Source organism: Centrocercus urophasianus, unplaced genomic scaffold, assembly GCF_019232065.1.
Source record: "Centrocercus urophasianus isolate 14NV4802_14NV808 unplaced genomic scaffold, USGS_Curo_1.0 seq_19, whole genome shotgun sequence".
Lineage (NCBI taxonomy): Eukaryota > Metazoa > Chordata > Aves > Galliformes > Phasianidae > Centrocercus > Centrocercus urophasianus.
The window spans coordinates 8,452,176-8,467,779 of NW_024884744.1; the positions used below are offsets into that span (position 1 = coordinate 8,452,176).

General features: G+C 44.2%; 1 protein-coding gene across 5 annotated transcripts in view; it reads right to left on the reverse strand.

Moving 5' to 3' along the window:
- Positions 1-15,604, reverse strand: part of DIS3L2 (DIS3 like 3'-5' exoribonuclease 2) — a 165,952-nt gene that overhangs the window by 112,075 nt on the left and 38,273 nt on the right. The gene's annotated exons all lie outside the window — the stretch shown is intronic.

Consider the following 15,604-nt stretch of genomic DNA (forward strand, 5'->3'; position numbering starts at 1 on the left):
TGGGAAAAGGAATAAACCCACTGGAGGCTGCAGGCACCAAAAGCTGGGGAACCCCATCCCAAAGTCCTCCTGGCACCACTGCTGCTGGTGATCACTGGGCACGACACATGCTGGACGTGCTCCTCTCCCATCCCCAGTCCCCAAGCAAAGGGACCTCTAAAAATACGGGAAAAAAGCTTCCCTGTAACAGATTTTTGATAATGTGCAGTCCTCAGCAATAAGGCATAAGCAGCCTCAAGAGGTCCTAGCTGGAGACAACCATTCCAAATGAGGAAAAGTACAGTCCAGAAAGCTCCACATTTTTTTGTCCAGTAACTAAAAAGCAAATAGATCAAATCAGACCTATGCAAGCAAGACTTCCAGAACTTTAAATACATAAAGCTACATCCATGCTTCCAAGCAGTACCCGTTTCTTTGTAATCTTTCCACAATATGTAACAGAAAATCAATTTTAAAATGGGGTTGAATTCAAGTCTTAAAAAAAGAAAAAAACCAAAAACCTAAGATGACATTACCCTGAACTCTTGTTACCTTTTGTGACTCTGCTTTCCATCTTTATTTTCTTTTTTTTCTTTAATACGTATATAACTCGTTACCATGGCAGATTCTGAATCAAACATTCAATTGTGGAAAGAAAAAAAAGGGGGGAGGGGGCGGAAGGTTTGGCAGAAGGTGGGAAAATTGCCTATTATTAAAGCTGGCTACATTCAGTACACAAAATACTGACACACAATGGTCTGGGCAAGAACAGTCTATTAGATTAGAGAGCTGAGAAGGCTCCACACGCAAGTGATGCTGCCAGTGTGCCTCTCCAAAAAGAAAACTAGTGTCAACAATAATGTTTGGACCCTGCTATGGTCAGATGTAGATGTACTCAGCTCTTAAGTTTCAGTTGCACCAGATGTGTGCAAGTGTGCAACTGCAGCAGGAGTTCATTTTCTTCAACCCCTTCACGCTTTGCCTGGGTGGTTTTTTTTCTCTTCTTAAGTCTTTCTTTGGGAGTGTGGGATGTGTTTTGGGTGCTAAATCACAGATCTTTCTATATCTAATGCAGTTAACAACATCAAATAGATCTGAATGCTAGGAAGCACGCCTCTAAAGATGCAGCACTGACAAGCTTATGCTTGAAGAGTTTATGTTGTGTTAAAGAAAGCGGCAGATACTCATTTCCTTTTAAATGCCATACACTAAAATTAGCATGCTTCCCCCAAGCTAGGATACACACCACTGCCACCAGCTCGTGTGATGCTCCAGCTGTGACTACCTAAGCCCCCAGTCACACATTTCCTTACAGATTTGCAAATGGATTTTTGAGTAGAGTTTTCCAGAGTCTGCAAAATCGCAGCCTCCACACGGAGCAGAAGAGCAAAACGTTTAGATGCTGTCAAGCATGGGTGATAGGATTGGTTATCTTTGTAAGGCCAAGACAGATCACTTAGGCTGACATAACAGAGCAGGGAATTTCACAAGAATTCTTACATCACATCAAAAACCTGGGGAAGCTGTACATCACACAGCTGGAAAGTTGCATTACACTTCACAAAATTTGGAGCTCAATGGATACAATTATTGCAGTTAAGATCAAAGAGGCACTGGCCAACACGAGCTCATCACTCAGTGTCTGAAACACAGCAGCAGCCTAACTGACCAGCAGACTGACCTCTTCTTGTACGCAGCATCTTGGAAGATAGACACTTTCATTATTCTGCTCTCCTGTTTCTCACTGTGCTGTTGGAGTTAATACATGAAATAATGCATACAGACAGAATAAATCAGAACTTCATCAGAAATGTCAAACAAATCAATTGTGCATGTCTGCCACACAGCCACACGTGCAGTCAACCACTCAGTACTTTGCACAGACCCACAAAGAGAGGATTCCCTTCTAGTGTATGACCCTATTATCATGCAGACATCCCAGGATGCATGGTTGAAACCCACAAAAGAACCTTAACTTTCTGACTTGGGAAGTTAAACATCAACCTCACTGTTGTATTATTTTCATACGCTCCTTAATTAAAACAAAAATACCTTTCAAGAAGCGCTTTCTTGACATTCAGTCGCTTATTTGAATGTTTGATCCTTAAGATAGTGGCTGAATAAGTTTTCTTCCAACTTTAAACAAACACCCATTGCTGAATAAGCATCAAGTTTCTGCCCCATAGTGATTGGTTTGTAAAGTCACAGATGACTGAACACAAGATCTTTGAATGAAAATCCCATCTCAACCATAAATGTAATAAAAAACAGCTAGTGGGCAAGTGCATCCTGGCATGAATATGCATAATTTGGACAGCAGAGCAATTACCTCGCTGTATCCAGGCCAGTCTTGAAGAAGCCATCAAATGAATGATTGTCCTTACTTGGGAGGAATCTGTTCCAGCAGAAAACTGAACCAGGAAGCCGTAGATTTGAAAGCATTGAGGGCTGCCTTCTGAGCCGCAGAGAATGGCTTTCTCTGCCAGCAGCAATCTTCTATCTGCCCCGTTAGCTCCAGACTTCTAACAGACTTTCCACTTAAGCCTCCTATCCATAGGAGAAAGCACAGGCCTGTTTACTCTCACACACCGGGCATGGTGTTTCTACCGCTGCTTTCTCAATGGCAAGAGTTAACCACTCACACGTGTCTTCCATCTCCAACTACTGAGTTAGAGCAGTGACTTGCAATCTCCTTTCAGCTACGAATCCCCAGTGCTTTTACCAATACATGTACCAACTCCCCAGAATACTTAACCTTGATCCTAATAGGCCTGCCTTTCCTTCTCACTCATCTCTGATCCTTACAAGCCACACATGGAACCACATCATCCAGGAGACACAGATACAGATGACTGCTGGACTAGGCATTGCTGGAGGTATGCACCTTGCATGGCTAAAACCTGCACACAGTGCCATTGTTTTCAACAGAAGCTCATGCAGAGTTCTCCTCCACTGCCAGCACCTTGCAGGTAGGGAAGTAGAATCACAGAAACATAGAGGTCGGAAAAGACCAAGATCACCAAGTCCAACCCCAACCCACCCCTCCCATGCCTACTAACCACGAGCCTCAGTGCCACATCTTCACGGTTCTTCAGCACCTCCAGGGCTAGTGACTCCACCACCCCCCTGGGCAGAGTATCCTCACTACAAGTATCTTGGACAGGGGTTAAAAAAAGAAAGTGAAATTCATCTCAGAATGCTTGCATTAGACAGAGGGACTAAGATATTAAAGTTTAGACATTTCCAGCAGAACACACTCTTCCTGAGATTCTTCAGGTGAGGCTTCTCCACCATGCTGAGACATCAAGAGCTACTTTGAGCAGAGAGCATCTTAAAATATCCTTTAAACATCTCACTAATTGTGCTCGGTTTTCAAAATTGCCGTCCTTTCCCACAGCAGAACTGATTAGAAGTTTCAAAGAGAGCATTTGCTTTCACTTAGAAAGAAACAACAAATAGAACATGACTCATTCTTTAAAAAAGAAAAGTGCTTAAATGTGTTTAGATTTGACAATGAAGGAGTATGCTCGTGATTTTATCAGATTAGTCAAACTCAGTCAGCCAGACACCCCGGGAGGAGCCTTCTGCTGCTCCAGAACTCACCAAAGTCCCCAAAAGAGGTCCTGCTGTGAACATGCGGTAGGAAACCCACAAGAATACAAAACAATCCATCGAGAATTAGGTTTCTGGTGGGATTCCACGGAGGTCTGCAGTTGGCCAAGCATTCACAATAATCTGAAATTACGTATTAAGTCACTGGTAATAAAACTTGTGGATGACAAAGACTTGCAGAGCAGTCAAGTCCAATTGGTGAAGAAGGCTGATCAGAATTCAGAACGTTTGAGAACAGCCAAAAGAAAACTCAAATATCTCAGAATACGCAGCACATGCCTGTGAATGGGTCTGCCTTGGAAGTTGCTGACTGGAAAGCACGTGGAAGATTTCTAACGCAAATGTCAGCACTGGGATCCCTTCTGCTACAAACTGTAAAAGCAATCTTGGCTTTTTAACATCTTACCAATGGCAGACAGCAGGCTTGTGCAGTGCATCTCCTCATACCGATACAGCACAAAAGTCAGAGATGATAGAGTACAACAGCCCTTTGCCTCAAGTCATTGACAAGCTGACACAGCACCTCATCAAACCCGCAGAATGTGCAAGATTGAAGCATCAGGTCACTTGTGCTAACTGCCTTCAGTGAGGTCCAAAGGGGCTCCACGAGGTGCTACAGAAAGGTGCTGTCAATTTGTCAGCACGTGGAAACGAAGGACAGGGAGCAAAGAAAGAACAGGAAGCACAAAACACAGGAACAGTTCTAAGGAAATAAGATCATCAGCCCAAGTCTATCTCCCGAGACCTGCAAATCAAGGTAAGATGCCTTCTTTCCAAAAAATACATTGCTCAAACAGAAGTTCTGCTTTAGCTATGGACAAGTTATGGTACAGAGACAAAGTTTGGGGCAGAGCCATTGGTCTTCTCTGGTGCTGAGCTCAGTTAAGCAATAGGTTTGAAAAAGAGAAACAGGTTAAAAGGGGTTATTTTCAAAAGGAAGAAAGGCAGATGAAAACAGGGACTTTAGACCAAATTACCATCTCAGCCTTAAAAAGACCGTTGCTACCACAACACTAACACAAACAACACATTTCATACCAATACAGTGAACACCTGCATCTATTAGTCTCTCAGTGTTTGCCATATTAAACAGGCTTCACTTAAACCTGGTTCCCTCATGTTCACACACGAGGGAGTAGGAGCGAGCCTGGCTAGCGTGAGGATGCTGTCACAGCTCATACATACGTGCTAGAGCCAAGCTACCATAAATATTAACAAGGAAGAGCTTTGCTTCTCTGAAAAGAGCAACCAAACACAGGCTGGCCTGCTCGAGCTCCTCCTTGGCTAAAGAAAGGATGGTACTTCCAATAAGAGAAAAACCACCTGTCTCAGGCACCTTCCCTTCTCTCTGCAATCTCACGTACACCCAGCACTCTGGCAAAGATGACAACTCGGTGCAGATGAGCAGTCTCTGTGGGAGCTGTTATGGTGCTGCTTTTAAAATAACTATAGCGTTAGTGTTAAAGTTGCTCTTTTGTGTTTTGTTTTTGTGTGTGCGTTGTGTTTGCTTTTTTTAAGCAATCTTAAATTCTAAGTCACTGGAAACACTTGCTAACAGCCAGCAGGATTGCTATTTTATATTACACAGCACGTTATGGTTTACATTCCAGACACATCGCACTGGACGCAATAATCGTACAAGCATCCAAACCAAAAATCTCTCCTCCTGACAAGCAAAGGGTGCTTGCTCCCCAGTGGACTCTGCTGTTCTCAGGTGTCACACAGTTGCAAGAAACCCATCCTGCAGATTCCAAGGAGTAAACTCCACAAGTAGGCAAAGGCTCCATAGAAGCAGCCAGCCCCAGCTGAGCAGGGGAGACAGCACGATTAATTGCTGAGTGTTTTCAGAGCTCTTCACTGCAGGAGGTGAGAGGTGGGAGAGAAACAAATGAAATCTAATGCACGTGTTTTCAAAACAAAATACAGAGGCAAATCTGCAATACATTCATCAAACCTAGCAAATCCCCAAAGCCTTCTCCTGACCTTCCCTCACCAGCATCCTGCATCCTCTCCTCTCAGGCTGCCTCCAGCACCTCAAGTAATTATCAGTCCTGCCTGAAATAAGCAATGAGTCTGGCCACAGGGAGGGAACGATGACCCAAGTAACAGAATTAACTGCAGAAAAACAAAAAGTCATTGCCAAGTAGTCACCTTTTCTCACTACTTTACCCTGTTTCCATCACTCCTGAGCTGTTCTTTCATCTTCTCTCTGCTTCGGTCTGTACTTAAACATCACAGGTTACAGTACGTCCCCTCCAAGTCCTTCTCATACCCCTTGTACAAACACCCAGAGCAACAAGTGGAAAAGCATCAAAAAGGAATATTTTCAAGTCTGACCTTTCTGAATTCTACAGTCAAAACAAGAACTGCCTCCTCCCCACACACCTCCATTCCCTATCTGATCTCTGACCTATCATTTCCCAAAGAGCTCCACACTCACGTTGCCTGGCCCTTGTCCCATACCTCCGGTCTGCTTCCAAACACATCCAGCAACACCTCATTATCACCAGGCAGGAGCCGCTCTCCTCTGCCCCCATTTCTCCTGAAGTCCCTCCTGCCTCCAGGCCTGCCTCTGGGCTCTCCATCTCTCCCAGTTCTGGCAGTAGCATATACAGCACTGCAACCAGCACCCCACTGCTTTGAGTTCATTTCATCATCTGGTTGTCCTGTAACTCAGTAAATCAGACAGCTCCATCAGCGTGCTCCTGATTCTCTTCCAGCTCTGGGCATGAGGGCACCTCACAGCAGCCGTGTGATATTTGGACACGTGGAGGCTGTGAGCATCAAGGAGACACAGGGCAGCAGAGCATCCTGGGGGCTCGTGGAACACTGCAATCTCCATGGTGGACAAGCCCAACCTGTCCTGGGCCTCCAGTGCACTACAAAGAGCTGTGTATTATTATAGCCAGATCAACAGACTCGTTCCACACTTGCCACTCCAGCTACCACCCCCAGGATCTGGTGCGAGGCTGAAAATGAAGCCTCTATTTTCAGAATGACTACAGCTATGGCTCTGACCTTCCCACACATGTTCTCCAGGAGTCCCCGGAGCAGAAGTGATGCAGCAAACACCTCGCAGCCCACACACGGCTCTCCTGGGCAGCTGTCACATTTAAAGCAGCGATGAATATTTAGCAGTATTATCCCATCCTCTCAAATCTCCCTGGTGAAAAACTCCGACCCCAGGGAGGTGCACAAGATGCAGCTCAGCATCCAACATTTAACATGCAGGAACTGACCTTTTCCTACACTCTCACCCCACACTCAGGCTCAAAAATCCCATCAGGCACACGCAGTTCCTCCATCTACAAGCAAACCCTTTTCATAAAAGAGGCCCTCCGGGCTGGCAGCCGCCCTGCTGGACCCCAGCACAATGTTCCCTGTACCTTGGGGCTCTGCGTTGCCTGCTCCTCACAAGACCTCCCACTTTGGTGCATCTCATGAGCTGTGCGGTGCACTCCAGGCCACAGCAAACTGGAAACGAGAGCGTAATGCACAGGGCCCAGCTCTGAGGTTGCCAGAACATATTGGTTTGAAACATCACAGAAAATATTCGGCTCCATATTTTCAACAGTAGCCAGGAAGAAAATGCATGGAACAATTTTGAGAACTGTTTTTCAGAAGTCATTTAAATCAAATTATGCCCCATCCACACTGGCAGCAAAACCCTCTCTGCTAACTGGAATTGGTTTTCTTTTCTTTGCGTGTGTGTTCTTTTCTTTTTGGTTTAGCTTATTTTTTAGAAACTGTCTCCCAGCCATCTTTTTTCTGGTAATGCGGACAAGCGCTGCAACACCACGGGAACGGGTGCCAGGACAAAGCCTATGATGCACAGTCCCTAGAATAAATCACTCATGAGGGGTGGATTAGAGGAGGAGAGCAACGTAAGGTTACATCTTCAAAAGACACGATTCTCTGAAATCGCTGCATTTTCTGCAAACCACTGCAAAAAGTCCTTCAGCATGAAGCTGGTGCAGAGAAGCAGGCAGGCTTCTGGATCGCCTGCGACTTCCAAACAATACCATGAATCAATATCTTTAAAAAGATGTGATTATTACACAGTGCTTGCATGTAATCAGAAAAGAATCTACTTGTGCCGAGTGTATCATTTGAGAGCCTCGATGCCAAGCAAATCCACACCACTGGCTCACACAAACCCAAAGCATCACCCATTAAATGCCTCTTCTTTTTTCTTTCACAATACAACTATGTATTAAAAACATATTTCCTGGAAACAATAATACTTTTTGAAGATATTTTCAGCATTTCACAAGCAGAACAAGCCTGCACCCACACGTGCCCATATGAGGAAAGTGGGCTGACAATACTAACTGATCAAAACGTGCCCGTGAGGGCTATCCAAGATATTTGCATCTCTATATCTCCTAAGGCCATACAGATTGGAAGCCTTGCTTAGAATCATGTAAAAATGATTCCTTACGTGTCTATGAAAATCCCTCACTGGCGATCAGCACTTGAAGTTATGGAGGCAGGAAACAAACAACTCAGCAGGGAGTTAACACGTCGCAGCTTGCTCCTTAAGTCCCTCATTTTCTCATTTAGCCCTTCTGATTGGGCTCTGAGTGCCAGTTCCCAGGGGTCTCAGCCCCGCACATGTTCTGACACACTTTCAAAGCCCAGAATGGTACACCTGGGACAAAGCACACACTGTTCAGGAAGTTTGCCGGGGCCAAGAAAAGCAATAGAAATTTCCACAGCTAACTCTCATTACTGTTTGCCAATAAGTCTCTTATTATGAAAATCCATAATTGGAAACTGTCATATTACAGAATAATTTATGGAACTTTTCACAGTATATATGGCCCAGTGGGAGCCTCCTTTGATGTGTTCCATCAGCCCAGGTCTGCTTATTTATTCATACAGCAAAAGAAGAGCATCAGGAACCTAAACAAGTCATTGCTGAAGTGCCACCGAGGTTCCCACTCCAGGAGTGCTTCACATAGTTCCTCGCTTCTCAGCCCCTTCTGTCATTCATCTTCATGGCTGCATTCAGTCAACGGCTTGGCTGCCCCGTCCTTATTTCATTTCATTTTCTGCAGAAACATTCCTGCACATACATTGTCATCAGTGCACTTGGAGGACAAGGCAGCAAAGCACAGCTGCACACTGCCTGCATCCTGCCGTGCTGCCTCCGGTCCTTCAGGTGAGCTTGGCAGAACTGCGTGCTACTCCTCCAACCTCTGTCACATCGAGGAAACTGGCACCTCCACTGATTCCTAAAGCAGATTTCAATCACATCAAAACACAGCTCCAGCCAAGAACAACAGCCACCTCCGAAGGCAGCGCGATGCTATTACGGTGAACTGCACACACACAGCAGCGCTTCCTTCATCGATCCCCACCATTCGGTGTAAAGGCAAAGGATTTCCTGACAGGTGCTGCAGGGGCACCCCTGCCGCCTCTCACGCTGAGAGCTTTCTGTGCCCGAAGTCACTTCTGAAGAGAAGCCAAAAGCACTCCTTCACCCTTTGATATCAGCAAGTTCCAACAGCATCTCACTGTAACACAAAGCACACAGCGCCTGTGGGCAGGAGGAGGGAGCTGCCAGCAGCATGCTTTGCTCCAAGATTCCTGCAAATACACAGCGGGGGGCTTTGGGCTGGAAGATTTCCACACAAGTGACCTAAAGCTGCTACAGATCCTTTTTCTTTGGGTTTCCCGACTGAGACATCATTTCAGCCAAGCATGCAGACAACTGGGTTTTCAATGCCTAATTAGAAAGGTGTCTGCAATCTTTGTCTACCGTCATGGAATCACAGAATGGATGAGCTGGAAGGGACCTTAAAGCCCACGCAGACCCTATTCCTTCCATAGGTTGGCAGAATCCAGCCCTATCTAAGGCACACAACAGGTCCTTTATGGAAAAGCTTAAGGAAAACAATCCTGCCATCTGCTACCAGGACTTCATGTAAGCCATTCCAACCATCCTATGAACTTCCCAGTGCCTGACACCGTGCTGGGCAGACCTTCTCACTCTTGAAGAGGTTACAGCTGAATTTAACACAGCTAGGAAGACAGAAGCCAAGTGTGAGAAGAAGGTTGAAAAGAGCAAAGTGGCTGCAAGATTGTGCGTGGTAAAGCCACCAATATAAATACTCAAACAGTTTTCATAGATCGGAGGTCTTGGGTTGCTCTGTTTCACAGGTGTCAAAGTAAGCACAAGTCAAGGAAAAGCAAATTAAGGCAGATGGGCAGGCAGGTGCCCCAAGACAAAGTGAGGGGATACTTCTCCACTCGCTAAATGGGAACAGCATTTGGTTAATGTGCAAACAGGAGGATTACCATTCCCAGATACTTCACACCCAGGTTCAGAGCATTATGTTAGCTTAGGGTTTATCAGAAACGCCAACACACCCACTCACTTTCTGTTAACCACAAAGAATGTACTGAGGTGTGCACAGCTATACAGATCAGCCTTCCACCACAGGAACTAACAGTGTGGAAGGGCTGTGTCAATTTACTTACAACTGATGGTAGCAAGTTTGGAAGTTTCAAACATATTAATAAGAATTATGGACAATTTGGATACCCCCACTTATCTGAAATGAATTCATACTTTGATGACTACATTTGTTTTCTACTTGTGCACTTTTGCCCAGGTCTGAATCAGGGACACGCTGTACTCAGCACCATACAACGCTGCTGCACAGAACTTTTGGGAAGTTTTTATTAAAGATAAAACATTAACAGGAGGGAATAGATGAGAACAATAAGGTTGGGCACAGATTGACTTGGAAAAGAGCCCATTTTACGGAGTTAAAGTGAAATCACTTGGGCTTGCATTTGCACCTGGGGGCCCAAGGTGCAGTAAAGATCCCTCGAACCAAATGGGAGATGCTCAGTATTTTGCTGAGGATGCGTATTGCTGCAGTGTTTTCTCTCCACCTGGTGAAAACAATCAGTAGGACCAGGTTTCCTCCTGAAATGGTGACAGGGAAATGACTGCTGGCATTTGCGTCACAAGGATCTGCTCAAATTACTTGGGGATGAATCTTAACACAAAGCAAGTGCTTCAAGCTAGACGTCTATAGCTCTGTCTGCTTGCGTAAACCTCTAGTAATATGGTATCCCTCATTAAGTTCTGAAACAGTGTTTATTAGAAGGGTAAAATGCATCAGCCTCCTCACCAGGCTCCTCAACTTATTTTCATGACGTCAGTATTCAGGTTTATTTAACCTAGCGAAAATATACATTGATTAAGCTTGGTCTCTGAGCATCTCCTGCAGCATCAGAAAAGTCAGCCAGTAGGAACAGCGGAATTCTTGCTCCTTACCTTCAGAACAAGGTTTCCCCCCCACCATGAGCACAGTACAACCCATCCCACCTCTGCAAACAGCAAACCCTGCAGCAAGCACTCCGAAGTCACCACAGAGCTCACGGCTCTGTAATGCCAGCGACTTTCTGCTGTGCTTTTTCCTGCCTGGCAATGGATGCTGCTCCACCAAAACCTTTCCACAGAATCAACCAAAAGGTATAATTCAAATTAAAACCGAACACAGGACAAAGAGTTAACACTGGAGGTTTCTGTTCTACATTTCTGTCTCTAAAGAGATATTTCGGTGTGTTTCTCTTCTATGACTTCAACTTCCAGAGGAGCCTGGGCTCTCTTCCTCTCCCTTCATTAAAAAGCCTTATTTAAGCTGAGATTTTGTATACACTTTTTCTGCCAAGAACAGATTTTTACAACTGAGTATTAAGCTCCTTTTAAAAAAATCCAGAAATTTATAATGGAAACACTGACAGTGCCCACGATCACAAGCACAGAAACATGACTGTGATAGGTAGATTGCATCCCATCCAAAGGCAAAAGTTGGTCGCTCCACCAAATTCCACTTCCATTCTGCAACAATGGCCAGTTATGAGATCAGTAAAAACAGGTGCAAAGAAAAAATAACACTGAAGATTTAAGCAGTGACGATGGCAGTACAAAGCCATTACCTCGGTTACTAAAGTGCAAGATTTTTTTATTATTATTTTTAAGAAAGTCCTGAACTACTCTGTAACTCATTCCTCCTGGGCAAACTCTTCTCCCAGTGGCCATCACTGGCTAACTTGGCAAATCTCTGAATTATGCTTCAAAATTCTAATACCGCAGCCGTTCCCAGAAATGATTAATCCACTGATCTATATTCAGTTTTGTCTATTGTATCTTTTAGCTCAGGGCAGTGAAGCCCACCATGACAAGATGCAGCTCAGACGGCCACACTTAAGCCAGCTCCTCCCTGTTGACAGCCCAAACCTCTGCCTTACAACTGGCCAGGAATCTTCCCCTCCAGATAAACTTTGCTTTCCAGTAAAAAATGCATGGCTGCATACCATCACAACCCACACCTCATAGGCTATGTAGAAGTGCTGACGAGCTGCCTAGCTGGAGTCACTGGAAGAGATGTACCTCCAATAGAATGAATCGGTGCCCACTGTGCAACGCAGTCCTCTTAATATCCTGAACACACTTCCACTTCTCTTCAAAACGCACAGTGAACGCTGCAATGAAATGCAATGGAAAGTAGAAATACAAAAAGAATTATGTGCTTGGTTGTGTTAAAAGGTACAGAGCCAAGTTGCTAACAGGCCATGTGGGCAAAAAGCCACAGCCTCTGCAGTGTCAAGTGTTAACCCCACTCCACACTCCTGCAAAACAAATCTGAGAATGACCAAATTCAGAAGCACAGCTCAATAACATGTGACTGTGAACCAGCCTTGACACCTGCTTATGTCATTAATAAAATATTTAATATATTAAGAGCACTCAGTCTTCAAAAGCGCTTACCAGTGTTGAAATGTGTTAGTCATCCAACAAGAGCTCTCACTTCAACACTGGAAATCACGGAACAAGGATATCAAATCCAACCTCAGCAAGGTAGCCAGCCCAAACAGTGCATCTGGGCTGTGCTACCTGTGAGCATTCCTTTCTAAAAATTACAGCATGCCAATCTTCTCTACTAGAAAGGAGGGAGCCTCTTTCCTTCCGCAGACTAAGAGAGGCAATGACGGTGTCTGCCACCTCACCAGTTAAACAAGCCTGATCAATTCGAAGCTACTTCATCTTGAGTTCAGATCTGCTGAAATCAATGCAATCTTCACTAGATCAATTTTCCCCTCTTAGTAACAGTTGTTACAGTTGTTACAGATGGCATCTACCAACTTTCCTTACTTGGGAGAAATTATTTCAAGATTATCCATAAAAGCAAACTGCAATATAACAAATGTGCAAATTATATGTGTGTATATATAAGCAACTAGTAAAAAGACATTAAAAAAGAAAAACTCAAAGATCTGCACCCAGAAAAAAGTTGTACCTTTCCATGAAGGCTTCTTTACAGAGAGGAGGTTGTGATGAAGTGGAGGTCAGCCTCTCCTCCTATGTAACCAGAGAAAGCATGAGAGGCAGTGGCCTTAAGTTGCAGCAGGGGAGGTTAGGGTTGGATGTTAGGAAAAGAAATCTTCTCGAGAAGGGTGGTGAGGCACTGGCCATGGAGATGGGGAATCACTGTCCCTGGAGGTTTTCAAGAACTGTGGAAGTGCAGCACTGAGGGACGTAGTAGCTGTGCATGGTGGGGATGGGCTGGTGGTTGGATCTGGTATCTTACAGGTCTTTTCCAACCTTAATCATTCCATAAAACTAGGAAGAAAGTAAATTTGTGTCCATCACTATAATTTATGCATCATTTAAACAAGCTGTTTTCATACCAACTTCCATCACGTAACTTAAAAGGTTTAAGGGGTATATTCTAGAAACTGCACAGAAGACAGGACTAAATCTCTGCTTCACTGCAGGAAAGCCTGGAAAGCGGCCTCTAGAAACAGTACCACAAGCCTGCAACTCACCAAGTGAGCCTATATTTATGTCGTAAAAAGAAAAAAGTTGTCCTTCTATATACATACACTTCTAAGATAAGAAGATTTTCCCCTCAGTGCCAAGCTAGGCACTAAAGTCCTTTGTTATGATTGCTTTTATCACAATGAATCCAAACACTGTGGATTATTAATCAAATCTTCTGACAGTTCTCCACTAACGAAATACGATGTGCAGCTAACAATGACTCACCATTCATCTTAAGCTGATAGTACAGGAAAGGAAGGAGAAAGTTCCCAGCTCTTATTCAGGCAGTTCACAGCTTTAGGAAACTCCTTTCATTTGCTTTCTCACCAGCAACTCCAGTGTATTTGCTGGCTCTGAGAAGGCAAACTTCCTACTTGCTGCTTTTATTCTATCCATAGACAATATTCCATCAAAGACTATTAGTACCCAAAGCATCTAAGTTATTAGGAAAGCTAAGGAGTCATGAAAAGCAATTTAATTCTCTCTTCAGTAAAACACTGAGTCCTTCACTTCCTTTGTTTGTTTGTTTGTTTTTTTAATACCTCAAATTCTCTGCCTTGTTTTGAAAGTTGGACTTGATGATTTTGAAGGTTTTTGCAATCTAAATGATTCTGTGCTCCTATGAAGCAGCTATTTGCCCTGCAAGCTAATTGGTTAATTTGTCCATCACAGCATTATCTAAAGAAGGGATACTACACACTGCAGTTTGTTTTGGGGCAGCTGGGGATTCAAATTCCACACCCTATTCTCCATTTGGGACCCAAAGTCCCTGCTTGCACTTCCTCAGCCAGGCTACGTGAGGGCCAAAGGACAGATGACACCAAGAGGTTGCACATTAACAATTCTTGCTTAAGCAATTCCACCAAGCCGTGGAAGGCTCGCTGCATGCTCTGTGACACAGACACCATTGCATGGCACCGTGGCTCCCAAGGCACGCTGCTGGGGCAGCACGCCCCAAACCTTCGCTCCCATTTCCGACCACTTTTTGGAGTTAATGCTCTTCCTGCGCTTTGCAGATGATTAAATGGCTTTTGCAGTCCATGATCCAAAACAAATTAAAAGGGATACAAGTCTGAAAACATCCGGAGATAAGCGTCTGCTTGCAGTGGAACAATGAAACGGAAGGATTTGTCCTGTTAAACACACAAAGGTTATCGATGACCTCCTGGCTCACACCACAGCTCCCTGCTCTGCATCACAGCACCTGTGCAGCTTGCCACGGGCACACACAGCCACCATCACAGGCATCTTCCCTTCAAGAAGCACCTTCAAATCAACTGAGAAGGGCTTCTGAAGAGCAAAGACTACATGCAACGCAAACTTGATTTCAAACCAAGCGCATGATCAAACCTGCTTCCTTGTAAAAACTTAATAGGACTCCACCACAATAAAACTAAGCGAGTTATTCAGTTCTTAGCTCATAATTTTCTTCCTAATTTGACCACTTTGTAAAGTTGCCTTGAAACCTCCCAGAAGTTCTTTCACTGCTTTATGCGCAGTCCTACAAGTGCAATTAAAATGTTCTACCCAAACTTTACCATATAAATGGCTTTTATGAGGTCTTAAAAGAATTTTGCTTTCCGTGCCCAGTGCATTCTGTATACTCATGTTGTTCAAACCCTTACTACAGGCAAGTTGAGAATAAAGCTGATAATTCAAAACCTAGATGAAAAACAGTTTCAATCCTTACAGATTTAAGTGCATCTCTCATTTTATCCATGACTTCAGGAGCTGCCCCCGTCAAATTCTACGTCAAATGATACTACAGACAGTTATGAATTTATAACTGAAAGACACAATTTCAACATCAGTAGCTTCAAAACTGTCAATGTCATAAACCATTCAGACAGCAAAACCTACCAGCCCTCAGAATCCACCAGATCTCTAAAAGGAAAACAGAAATTTGCTATGGTTGTTTAAAAGTAGGGGTTGAAGCAAATTAATATACAAAGCTATACGTAGATACACTGTTCTCACCTGTACAAATATTTTGCATCGTGTCATATGAAACGTATGGATATTGCAACAGAGGCACAGTAAAACAAGCATGTTACAGTCCAGTGCAAGAAGCAGTATGTCTCATTTTCACTTAACGATAAAATACAGAACTTCCAGAAGGCTCAGTTACTCAAGCACATTAGCCAGAAACTTTGTAGGTTACAGTTCCAG